Genomic DNA, 12,173 nt, shown 5'->3' on the forward strand with positions numbered 1-12,173 from the left:
TTGCGAGTTCAAACCCCCGAGCTGACAAGGTACAAATCTGTCGTTCTGCCCCTGAACAGGTCGTCAACAGGTCGTCAACAGGCCGTCATTGAAAATAAGAATTTGTTCTTAACTGACTTGCCTGGTTAAATAAAGGTAAAATAAAAATAAATATCACCGGATGTTTTTGGAACTAGTGAACGTAACGCGCCAAAGTATACTGAGATGTTTTTATATAAACATGCACTTTATCGAACAAAACATACATGTATTGTGTAACATGAAGTCTTATGAGTATCATCTGATGAAAATCATCAAAGGTTAGTGATTCATTTTCTCTCTATTTGTGCTTTTTGTGGCTCCTCTCTTTGGCTGGAAAAATGGCTGGGTTTTTCTGTGAGTTGGTGGTCACCTAACATAATCGTTTGTGGTGCTTTTACTGTAAAGCCTATTTGAAATCGGACACTGTGGTGCAATTAACAACAAGATTATCTTTAAAACGGTATAAAACACATGTATGCTTGAGGAATGTTAATTATGAGTTTTCTGTTGTTTTGAATTTGGCGCCCAGCACTTTCACTGGCTGTTGTCATATCATCCCGATAACGGACCGTTGAAGTTTTAAGCCCTGTTTTTTTTATGTTCTAACACGGCCAGTCATCATAATCATCAGGAGGTGAAATGCAAAACTGACCTGGGATCATTAACTCTGAGACTACTACATCTCTTTAATAATACTTCCTGTATAATATAAACTGACCTGGGATCATTAACTCTGAGACTACTACATCTCTTTAATAATACTTCCTGTATAATATAAACTGACCTGGGATCATTAACTCTGAGACTACTACATCTCTTTAATAATACTTCCTGTATAATATAAACTGACCTGGGATCATTAACTCTGAGACTAATACAGCTATGTCTGTATTTCAATGTAAAGCATCTCTTTAATAATCCTTCCTGTTGACCCGACCAAGTGACCTCTCACCTCTGATCATGCTGTGCCCTCTGTGTCAGCCAGTTCAGATGCAGGAGGGGTTCACCAAATCAGTTGATATAACCTAGAGGATTTAGGGAGAAGGGGAAGAGGGAAGAAGTGAAGAAGAGAGACTTATTGTGTGTGTGTGTCGTCTCACCTAGGTGTTCACACTAAGTGTCTATACAGTACTTTATGCTGAAAAACAGACACATGAGGACAAACAAAATAAGATCATGTCAATAGAAGATACTGTGTACATGAAACATTTAAATATAGAGGGCTATGTGTCTCACCACTTGGTTTTTGCAAGGCTAACCCCCAGGGAAATCATGACTTGGCAGCAACAGATAGTCCAATGAAAATGGCTGTGTTTATATGGTGTAAATCTGAAAATTAGCAGCTGACATCTTAAGGTTTTTTAATTAATGCTTGTAAGACAGGTTCAGTGACAGGCAGAGATGGAGAAAAGGAACACAGAACAGTTTAATTACCTTTGTTATGGACACTTGTGCAAGCAATAAAGCTTTCACAGCCTGTTCCTCAGACAGTGAACAACTGGCAATATCTACATTTTCGACCGCTTGATTAGCTCGCTCTCTGAAAGTAAAGAAAACAGCTTATTTTTTATGGATGTGAAAACAATAACTGAGATATGACCGTTCAGTCTAAAGCAGCACATGTCATTTTTAGGATACGTCAATACAGCCCAGTGCTGCTTACCTGAGATGACATCATCAATACAGCCCAGTGCTGCTTACCTGAGATGACATCATCAATACAGCCCAGTGCTGCTTACCTGAGATGACATCATCAACACAGCCCAGTGCTGCTTACCTGAGATGCCATCATCAATACAGCCCAGTGCTGCTTACCTGAGATGACATCATCAATACAGCCCAGTGCTGCTTACCTGAGATGACATCATCAATACAGCCCAGTGCTGCTTACCTGAGATGCCATCATCAATACAGCCCAGTGCTGCTTACCTGAGATGCCATCATCAATACAGCCCAGTGCTGCTTACCTGAGATGACATCATCAACACAGCCCAGTGCTGCTTACCTGAGATGACATCATCAACACAGCCCAGTGCTGCTTACCTGAGATGCCATCATCAATACAGCCCAGTGCTGCTTACCTGAGATGACATCATCAACACAGCCCAGTGCTGCTTACCTGAGATGACATCATCAATACAGCCCAGTGCTGCTTACCTGAGATGACAACATCAATACAGCCCAGTGCTGCTTACCTGAGATGACATCATCAATACAGCCCAGTGCTGCTTACCTGAGATGACATCATCAATACAGCCCAGTGCTGCTTACCTGAGATGACATCATCAATACAGCCCAGTGCTGCTTACCTGAGATGACATCATCAACACAGCCCAGTGCTGCTTACCTGAGATGACATCATCAATACAGCCCAGTGCTGCTTACCTGAGATGACATCATCAATACAGCCCAGTGCTGCTTACCTGAGATGACATCATCAATACAGCCCAGTGCTGCTTACCTGAGATGACATCATCAATACAGCCCAGTGCTGCTTACCTGAGATGACATCATCAATACAGCCCAGTGCTGCTTACCTGAGATGCCATCATCAATACAGCCCAGTGCTGCTTACCTGAGATGACATCATCAATACAGCCCAGTGCTGCTTACCTGAGATGACATCATCAATACAGCCCAGTGCTGCTTACCTGAGATGCCATCATCAATACAGCCCAGTGCTGCTTACCTGAGATGACATCATCAACACAGCCCAGTGCTGCTTACCTGAGATGACATCATCAACACAGCCCAGTGCTGCTTACCTGAGATGCCATCATCAATACAGCCCAGTGCTGCTTACCTGAGATGACATCATCAACACAGCCCAGTGCTGCTTACCTGAGATGACATCATCAATACAGCCCAGTGCTGCTTACCTGAGATGTCATCATCAATACAGCCCAGTGCTGCTTACCTGAGATGACATCATCAATACAGCCCAGTGCTGCTTACCTGAGATGACATCATCAATACAGCCCAGTGCTGCTTACCTGAGATGACATCATCAATACAGCCCAGTGCTGCTTACCTGAGATGCCATCATCAATACAGCCCAGTGCTGCTTACCTGAGATGCCATCATCAATACAGCCCAGTGCTGCTTACCTGAGATGACATCATCAATACAGCCCAGTGCTGCTTACCTGAGATGACATCATCAATACAGCCCAGTGCTGCTTACCTGAGATGACATCATCAATACAGCCCAGTGCTGCTTACCTGAGATGACATCATCAATACAGCCCAGTGCTGCTTACCTGAGATGCCATCATCAATACAGCCCAGTGCTGCTTACCTGAGATGCCATCATCAATACAGCCCAGTGCTGCTTACCTGAGATGCCATCATCAATACAGCCCAGTGCTGCTTACCTGAGATGACATCATCAATACAGCCCAGTGCTGCTTACCTGAGATGACATCATCAATACAGCCCAGTGCTGCTTACCTGAGATGCCATCATCAATACAGCCCAGTGCTGCTTACCTGAGATGCCATCATCAATACAGCCCAGTGCTGCTTACCTGAGATGCCATCATCAATACAGCCCAGTGCTGCTTACCTGAGATGTCGTCTTCATAGGTGTCCACTTTGACTTCCTTTGTGTCGGAAAAAAGTTGCTTTCAAAACAATTATTTTTGATTGAAAATAAAAAAAGATTTTGCTCTCGACAAAAAGACACAAATGTACCTCCATAGCAGATAACAATTTGCCTGTGAATAAGCACATCTTCATTCAAACTTGCTACTGTATGCAGAATTCTTGACGCACAACCGAAGATGCTGCCATATCCTGCCAGCACCACAACAAGCAAGCCACTCAGGAGCAGAATGATGACACGTGGAAGAGGGAAAGAATGACATGGGAACAGCAATTTGTTGCAAGTTGGAGAGGAGGATTAATAGCTGAACAAAATACTGTAGGATAGTCTAATAGCCAAGCTAGGTGTGAAAATCCCCCCTCCTATCACAGTCCACGACCAAGGGGTAGCTTGCTACTCGATGTAATAAAGTAATGACTTTCAAATAAGTTACCTTACACGTTATGCTGGCTGACAATTTGTTAGCTACGCTATCCTTCCGAACCTCATAGCATATCGTTACAGCAGTATGTACCGGTATGTTATCTAGCTACCTAACGTTAGTAGTTCTGCATCAAACTTACGAGTGTATTAACTATAGGCTCCGTTTTTTGACTTGATTACCCTCGTCATTCTTAGCTTAGCTAAATAGTCGTAGTGCTTTTTCAATGGACATGCGAGTGCTTTCGTGAAATTCGCTTTGGCTATATATATATATAGGCTGAACAATAGAACGAGTCAAAATTCACCCAAGGCTGAGAAATGGCTTAAAGAACGTAGGCTAAACTGGACCACTGGCGCGAGCCCATATCAAATTGATGGAAGAGCCTGTTTTGACTGGAGTGATGCTTAGAATTCCATAAAACAATGTATCTCTTTTTGATTTTACCACGTCGGTCAAAACTGTAAAAAAGACTACTTGTGTAGAAACTGAACATCCGCACCTCAATGGGGTCACCTGTGCTTAAGTCTGCGTAATGAAAAATTATGGAAAAAATACAAACTTCAGACTATTTCTGATCTAGCGGTCGATGACAAACGAGCTAGCTGCCCAGACTTACATAATTACAAAGAGGAGATTCTCCTGATGAAAATGTAAGCCCTTGTAACAGTTTTGCTTCCGTTCCTCTCCTCGCCCCTACCTGGGCTCGAACCAGGGACCAACCAAAAATCTCAGTTTACATTGGCGCGTTATGTGCAGTAATATTCTGATTCCAAAACATCTGGTGATTTTGCAGAAATACTCATAATAAACATTGATAAAAGATACAACTGTTATTCACAGAATTAAAGATAGACTTCTCCTTAATGCAACCGCTGTGTCAGATTTTTTTTTAACTTTACGGAAAAAGCATAATCTGAGAACGGCGCTCAGAAACCAAAACAGCCAGAGCAATAGCCGCCATTTTGGAGTCAACAAAGTTAGAAATGACACCATAAATATTCCCTTACCTTTGATGATCTTTATCAGAAGGCACTCCCAGGAATCCCAGTTCGACAATAAACGACTGATTTGTTCCATAAAGTTCCATAAAGTCCATAATTTATGTCCAAATAGCGACTTGTTGTTAGCGTGTTCAGCCCAGTAATCCATCTTCATGAGGCGCAGGCACTTCGCCCAGACAAAAACTCAAAAAGTTACATAACAGTCCTTTAGAAACATGTCAAACGATGTATGGAATCAATCTTTAGGATTTTTTAAAGATAAAACATCAATAATGTTGCAACCGGAGAATTCCTTTGACTGTAGAAAAGCAGTGAGGTAACTCGGTTGGGAGCGCGCGTCATGAGACCAAGGAACTCTGCCAGACCACTGACTCAAACAGGTCTCATTCCCCCTCCTTTATAGTAGATTCCTCATTCAAGTTTCTAAAGGCGGTTGACATCTAGTGGAAGCCGTAGGAAGTGCAACTTTATCCATATCTCAATGTGTATTCGGTCAGCCATAGGAGAATTCCTATGTCTGTAGAAAAGCAATGGAACGGAGCTACCTCTCATGTGAAATGCTAGTGACCAGCGCGTGACTCTCTGCCAGACACCTGACTCATTCAGCTCTCATTCAGTCCCACTTCACAGTAGAAGCCTCAAACCAGTTTCTAAAGACGGTTGACATCTAGTGGAAGCTTTAGGAAGTGCAACATAACCAATATCCCACTTTATCTCCAATAGGGGCTGAGCTAAAAAACTACAAGCCTCAGATTTCCCACTTCCTGTTTGGATTTGTTCTCAGGTTTTCGCCTAGGAATATGAGTTATGTTATACTCACAGACATCATTCAAACAGTTTTAAAAACTTCAGGGTGTTTCCTATTCAATACTACTAAAAATATGCATATATTAGCATCTGGGACAGAGTAGCAGTCAGTTTCCTCTGGGCACCTTTTTCATCCAAGCTACTCAACACTGCCCCCCTGTCACCAATAAGTTAATTAGGAACATCTTCCTTCCTTATAAATCAAATTAGAGGTTGTTTTAAATGTATATTTAATGTATTACTCTATGCCATTTAAAATGTTATACCCACATGGTAGTTTAGCGAATGTCCCATGTAGGTTTAAATGTATAGCTGGTTTCCCAATCCTTTCCAACTGTCTTTCCAGTCCACTAATTTAATACATTTAAATTTACAAACTTTTTCTAACCTGCATGTTTGCAGGAATATGTTTTGCCTTGTACCTCAGGACCCCATCCTGGAATCACATAGCTCATCACGATGGTAAGCCATGTCATATTTCATCAGGACTCTGTCCTGGTATCTCTGACACGTGACCTATTCCTAGAACAGGATTTTTAAAAATGTTCTTAGAACAGGATTTTTAAAAATGTTCTTAGAACAGGATTTTTAAAAATGTTCCTAGAACAGGATTTTTAAAAATGTTCTTAGAACAGGATTTTTAAAAATGTTCTTAGAAGAGGATTTTTAAAAATGTTCCTAGAACAGGATTTTTAAAAATGTTCCTAGAACAGGATTTTTAAAAATGTTCCTAGAACAGGATTTTTTAAAATGTTCTTAGAACAGGATTTTAAAAGTTACCAGAACTTTCCCCAATTGGAAGTTACGTGTAAAGAAAATCAATATCACCCTTAACTCTGCATGTTCAGGATGGGGAATCCATTCACTGACGCTCCCTGCCAGTCTGAGTCGGGTCCCTTTCTGCACCGCTTCATCAGAGTGTGGGCAACATGAGCCACGTCTACTGTAGTCCCTGCGTGAACATCGGTCACCTCGGGAACGATCAACAAGCGGAGTTAGCTTCTCACTTCTGACAGGAAATTGTGAGAGACTGTAGATACTTCCAAAAAACAATTTTATTATAAGATTTGCAAAAAAATGAAGCCATTATCAAAGATTGGTTCAGAGTTGACAGCTTAAAAAAAAGCGTAGTCGGGTTTCTGCTTTTATAGAAAAAGTACAACCTCTTTTGTCTACGTGACAGTTTAGCAGATGTGTGGAAACATGGGCGGAACATGGTGTGTAAAAGCTGATTTAGCTTGTCTGTGTAGATTAAGATGTTGATAGCACGAGAGTTCAATCGTAAAACTGTGTTTTGTCACAGTTCACACTATAATGTGCTCCTTCCTGCAAGATTCCACACAGCTGACTTCCTGTAGATAGTAAACCCAGGGGATGTTACATGCTGCGGTCAAACCCACGCGGACCTCAGCTAGACACCCAGTCTGATGACTAAGTCCCACAAAGACAAGATTGTATCAGGTTAGAAATAACACTAGCATATGACAAGAGACTATTCTTTGATCACTAGAACAAAGGGGAATAGCATGACTAATTATGTACAATACACCTGTACCATGTCAGATATAGAGTTTATTCAATAACACTAGCCTATGACAAGAGACTATTCTTTAATCACTAGAACAAGGGGGATTGCAGGATGAATTATGGATTTTTCCACAAGAGGTGGCTTATGGTAGAGAAATAAACATTCCATTATCTGGGAACAGCTCTGGCGGACATACCTGCAGTCATCATGTCAATTGCACGCTCCTTCAAAACTTAAAAAATATTTGGCATTGTTTTGTATGACAAAACTGCACGTTGGGGTCCTTTTATTGTCCCCAGCACAAGGTGCACCTGTCTAATGATCGTGCTGTTTCATCAGCTTCTTGATATGCCACACCTGTCAGGTGAATGGATTATCTTGGCAAAGGAGAAATGCTCAGTAACAGGAATGTAAACACATTTATGGACAACATTTCAGAGAAATAAGCTTTTTGTGCGTATGGAACATTTCTGGGATCTTTAATTTCAGCTCATGAACATGGGACCAACACTTCATACTTCATATTTTGTTCAATATAGAAAGCTTAGCCATCATTTCCTTTTGAAACTTTAGTACGCAGGTTGCTGAAGGAAATTGCATCGCAGATGTGCTGACGTGGGTTATTAAGGTGCACATATTCTGCTAGTTAAGCAATCCTTCATTTCATATGTCAACGAGTGGCATTCTGTGTAGGAGGGTGAATGTTGAGCCCTTTTTAGAACACAAATTGTTGTTTAAAACTCTGCAGTTCACTGAATATTTTTTATAGATAAAAAAATGTACGTTTAAGAATGCGAAGTCTAAGACGTTATTTTATTCCCTCTATATTTCTCTCCCCATTAACCATCTCTCTCTCCAACTGCCTACCCTCTCTCCAACTCCCTACCCTCTCTCCAACTCCATACCCTCTCTCCAACTCCCTACCCTCTCTCCAACTCCCTACCCTCTCTCCAACTCCATACCCTCTCTCCAACTCCCTACCCTCTCTCCAACTCCCTACCCTCTCTCCAACTCCATACCCTCTCTCCAACTCCCTACCCTCTCTCCAACTCCATACCCTCTCTCCAACTCCCTACCTCTCTCCAACTCCCTACCCTTTCTCCAGCTCCGTACCCTCTCTCCAGCTCCCATATCTCTCTCCAGCTCCCATATCTCTTTCCAGCTCCCTTCTCTCTCTCCACCTCCCATATTTATCTTCAGCTCCCATCTCTCTCTCCAGCTCAGTTCTCTCTCTCTAGCTCCAGCCCCCATCTCTCTCTCCAGCTCCCTTCTCTCTCCAGCTCCCTTCTCTCTCTTTCCAGCTCAATACTCTCTCTCCACCTCCCATATTTCCAGCTCCCATCTCTCCCCAGCTCCCATTTTTCTCTCCAGCTCCCTTCTCTCTTTCCAGCTCCCATCTCTCTCTCAACCCCCATCTTTCTCTCCTGCTCCCTTTTCTCTCCCCAGCTCTCTCTCCAGCTCCCATATCTCTCTCCAGCTCCCATATCTCTTTCCAGCTCCCTTCTCTCTCTCCACCTCCCATATTTATCTTCAGCTCCCATCTCTCTCTCCAGCTCAGTTCTCTCTCTCTAGCTCCAGCCCCCATCTCTCTCTCCAGCTCCCTTCTCTCTCCAGCTCCCTTCTCTCTCTTTCCAGCTCAATACTCTCTCTCCACCTCCCATATTTCCAGCTCCCATCTCTCTCCAGCTCCCATTTTTCTCTCCAGCTCCCTTCTCTCTTTCCAGCTCCCATCTCTCTCTCAACCCCCATCTTTCTCTCCTGCTCCCTTTTCTCTCCCCAGCTCTCTCTCCAGCTCCCAGTTCTCTCCAGCTCCCATCTCTCTCTCAACCCCCATCTTTCTCTCCTGCTCCCGTTTCACTCCCCATCTCTCTCTCCAGCTCACAGTTCTCTCCAGGCCCAATCTCTCTCTCCAGCCCCCATCTCTCTCTCCAGCCCCCATCTCTCTCTTCAACCCCCATCTTTCTCTCCAGCTCCCGTTTCTCTACCCAGCTCTCTCTCCAGCTCCCAGTTCTCTCCAGCTCCCATCTCTCTTTCCAGTTCCCAGTTCTCTCCAGCCACCATCTCTCTTTCCGGCTCCCATCTCTCTCTCCAGCTCCCATCTCTCTCTCCAGCTCCCATCTCTCTCTCCAACTCCCATCTCTCTCTCCAGCTCCCATCTCTTTCTCCAGCTCCCATCTCTCATTCCAGCTCCCAGTTCTCTCCAGCCCCCATCTCTCTCTCCAGCCCCCATCTCTCTCTCCAACCCCCATCTTTCTCTCCAGCTCCCGTTTCTCTACCCAGCTCTCTCTCCAGCTCCCAGTTGTCTCCCACCCCATCTCTCCCTCCAACCCCCATCTCTCTCTCCAGCTCCCATCTCTCATTCCAGCTCCCAGTTCTCTCCAGCCTCCATCTCTCTCTCCAGCCCCATCTCTCTCTCCAGCCCCCATCTCTCTCTCCAACCCCCATCTCTCTCTCCAACCCCCATCTCTCTCCCCAGCTCCCATCTCTCTCTCCAACCCCCATCTCTCTCTCCAACCCCCATCTCTCTCTCCAGCTCCCAGCTCCCATCTCTCTCTCCAACCCCCTTCTCTCTCTCCAGCCCACATCTCTCTCCAGCTCCCAGCTCTCTCCCCAGCTCTATCCCCAGCTCTCTCTCCAGCTCCCATCTCTCTATCCAGCTCCCTTCTCTCTCTCCAGCTCCAGCTCCCTTCTCTCTCTCCAGCTCCCAGTTCTCTCTCCAGCTCCCAGTTCTCTCTCCAGCTCCCAATTCTCTCTCCAGTTCCCATCTCTCTCCAGCTCCCTTCTCTCTCTCCAGCTCCCTTCTCTCTCTCCAACCCCCATCTCTCTCTCCAGCTCCCTTCTCTCTCTCCAACCCCCATCTCTATCTCCAACCCCCCATCTCTATATCCAACCCCCATCTCTATCTCCAACCCCCATCTCCAGCTCCCATCTCTCTCTCCAACCCCCATCTATCTCTCCAGCTCCCATCTCTCTCTCCAGCTCCCATCTCTCTCTCTAGCTCCCGTCTCTCTCTCCAGCTCCCATCTCTCTCTCTCTCCAAACCCCATCTCTCTCCAGCTCCCTTCTCTCTCTCCATCTACAATATGGGGTGGCAGGGTAGCCTAGCGGTTAGATCGTTGGACTAGTAACTGAAAGGATGCAAGATTGAATCCCTGAGCTGATAAGGTAAAAATCTGTTGTTCTGCCCAATGAACAAGGCAGTTAACACACTGTTCCCCGGTAGGCCGTCATTGAAAATAATAATTATTTCTTCACTGACTTGCCTAGTTAAAGAAAAGTAAAATAAAACATACAAATCCTTTCCTGTATTCCATCATTGCTTCCTACATCTCCCGTTCCCGCAATAAAAACAGGTTCCAGTGTTACCTCTAAATTGGCGTGTGAATCTAACAGTCTCCAAAATGGCCTTGGAATTGGATTGGAGCCAGTGAGTCTGGACCTTCCCCTCCCATTGCTTCTTTAGGACCATATCTAAATGTATCTTCTCTCTCCTAGTAAGGCAAGTGACGTGGATGTTAATTAAGGCAGCCCCCCCCCCCCCCCCCCCCCTGCACCTCTCTGATTCAGAGGGGTTGGGTTAAATATGGAAAACGTGTTTTGGGATGATTGCAATAGGTATCCCCCCCCTCCACCCCTTTTCCATTTCTGTGTTTGAAAGGATAAGAACAAATGGTCTCTCCTGCGACCAGCCAGGGACGGAGATCATCTATCAGGCCCACGGAGGAGGATGTGCCTCATGCAAATGTCTTCTCAGCATGGAACGGTAGCTAGGATGCTAGCTGTTGATGTTTTAAACACACCGAGTGAGTGATCACTTTCCCACTTCGGGTAGTGAGCCGCTTCACTAATGTGATGGATGGAAGGATATGGAAATTCTCAGGCCGTTGGTGTCTAGCTTTATTTTGATCTAGAATTAAACACAACAACGACAGGAAGAATAACAACAACAACAACAGGAAGAACAACAACAAAAAGAGGACGAACAACAACAACAGGATGAACAATAACAACAGGATGAACAACAATAGGAAGAACAACAACGGGAAGAACAACAGGAAGAACAACCGGAAGAACAACAACAACATGAAGAACTAGAACAACAGGAAGAACAACAGGAAGAACAACAGGAAGAACAGGAGTGTTGTTGGTTGATGTGGCGAAAAGGCTTCTGTTGTTGGCTCCATGCCTAGAGATGTCGTACTGTGTTTTTACATTTCTCATTAACCTGGTACTGATACATAGACCTTGAAACTGCTTTTTCCCTGACTTGGACCTTTGGTACTTCCTCTGTACCAAATGTAGAATATACTCAAGATATTCAACCTCGTCAAAACAGCATTTTGTCTGTCCAAAAGTTAATCACAGGACTGTACAGGAGATCAAGTGGGTAGTTAGTTATACATTGTAATATTGTTGACACTGTTTTTGTCTACTGGAAATTAGCTTTGTAACTAACTCTGGTACAAATCTATTCTGTTCTTCACTGTGCATGTTCAGTGTTAGATGAAATATAGATGGAAATAAATTATAGTTGCTTACACAACCTTTGCTGAATATGTTGGAAATATAAATAATATCCATTATCCCATCCATCTCTGCAGTAATGTATGTAGAGCTGAGCTGAGATGTAAAGTGCAGAGGAGATGAAGTAGAGCTGAACTGAACTGTACAGCTGAGCTGAATGGAGCAGAGCAGAGCTGAATGGAGCAGAGCAGAGCTGAATGGAGCAGAGCAGAGCTGAATGGAGCAGAGCTGAGCTGAATGGAACAGAGCTGAATGGAGCAGAGCTG

This window comes from Oncorhynchus mykiss, chromosome 3 (assembly GCF_013265735.2).
Source record: "Oncorhynchus mykiss isolate Arlee chromosome 3, USDA_OmykA_1.1, whole genome shotgun sequence".
NCBI lineage: Eukaryota > Metazoa > Chordata > Actinopteri > Salmoniformes > Salmonidae > Oncorhynchus > Oncorhynchus mykiss.